The sequence below is a fragment of the Oratosquilla oratoria genome, chromosome 14, assembly GCF_046742065.1.
Source record: "Oratosquilla oratoria isolate Oo_2021 chromosome 14, ASM4674206v1, whole genome shotgun sequence".
Taxonomy (NCBI): Eukaryota; Metazoa; Arthropoda; class Malacostraca; order Stomatopoda; family Squillidae; genus Oratosquilla; species Oratosquilla oratoria.
Genome location: NC_134790.1, coordinates 54,561,732 through 54,563,285, shown reverse-complemented (window position 1 = coordinate 54,563,285; position 1,554 = coordinate 54,561,732).

The following is a 1,554-nucleotide window of genomic DNA, read 5'->3' as shown; positions in this document are numbered from 1 at the left end:
ACTATCATTTGCAGACGACACTCGGGTATTCAAAACCATCTCTAGAAATGAATAACATGAAATTTAATGAGGACAAATTTGAATTTATAGAGTTTGGTAAGAACGAAAACGAAACCTATTATAAAGATCCAAAAGGAAACCATATCACACAACAAACATCTGTAAGAGGTCTAGGAGTTATACTTTTGGATGATGCTACATTTGATCAACACACAGAAAAAACTGTATCAAAATGAAGACAACGAATGGGATACATACTTAGAACCTTCCACACCAGAGAACCAGAAACCCTGCTAACCTTATGGAAAGCCCTAGTCATCCCTATCATAGACTACTGTTCACAACTTTGGGCTCCATACAAACTAGGCCACATCATGCAGCTCAAAAGAACTCCAGCTCACCAAGATGTGGACAAACACAATTACTGGGAAAGACTGGCTGAAAATGAACTCTACTCAATAGAGAGGATACTAGAAAGATACCTGATAATATATACATGGAAAATCCTAGAAGGCCAGATCACTCCACCCAAAATAGAACTTATTAAACCAGTAAAGACCCATATCACTCCAGAAGAAAATAGAATCGGAAGAAAATCCACCCAATTGACCCTGCCATCAGAATGCCCGCTAAAAGTCAAGACGCTCCAACACAACAGCATCTCAAGAAAGGGGGCCCGACTGTTCAATCACTTACCTAAACACCTACGGAACATTACAAGTGTTAAAACCGAAGTTTTCAAAAGGAAACTTGACAAGTTCCTGTCAACCCTACCAGATCAACCGAGCATTCCAGGTTATGCAGCATTAAGTTCCAGCGAATTCCAACTCCATTATTGACCAGCTGGGCTATAAACAACAAACTGGAAGGTGGCGGCTACGCCGTGGCCTTGCCTCAAGTTCCATCGGGGGAGCAACATCCCCTTGAGGCAGAAGCGCTTCACGGTAAATTCAAGGCAAAGAACTGGATCTCCCCTCCGGCGAAACCAGGAGGGAGCGTCAACCGTGGAAAAAGGTGGCAGCTTCAGGGAGACGGCGTTGATGGTGTTGGCAGCGGGCAGCGTGGCGTCGGGGATGGCAGCGGTAGATGGATCCATTGCCGCTCCGAATGGTCACCAATGTAGCGATGCTACTGTGGTGAAAAGAAAGAGGTTTTGGTGAGTTCGTCTCCTTTATTGCAAGGTACGAGTGAACTAATTCTACATGCGACGGGAGCCGCTATATATACCGCGTGGATAGTCACCCGTGGTGCCTAATTGCATTGGGTTAGGTTAGGTCGGGTCAAGCAGGATCGCACTGGCAGAGGAGTGTCAGGTCGTGGACGACATCATGCACGTTCCATGCCACGTGATCATCGTGGTGTGTACATGAGTACCTTGCCAGGTGATGCAGTGCGTGACGGCTCTTTTGGCAAATGCAGCAACAACACTTTTTGTTATTGCTGCTGCATTCGCCCCTGGCGTTCATGACAGTCCCGTTATTAGTGGACTTAGTGAATACGGAGGTTTTAATTTTGGTGTCGTTGATATCAACGATGGCGTCAAGGAAAGTGAGT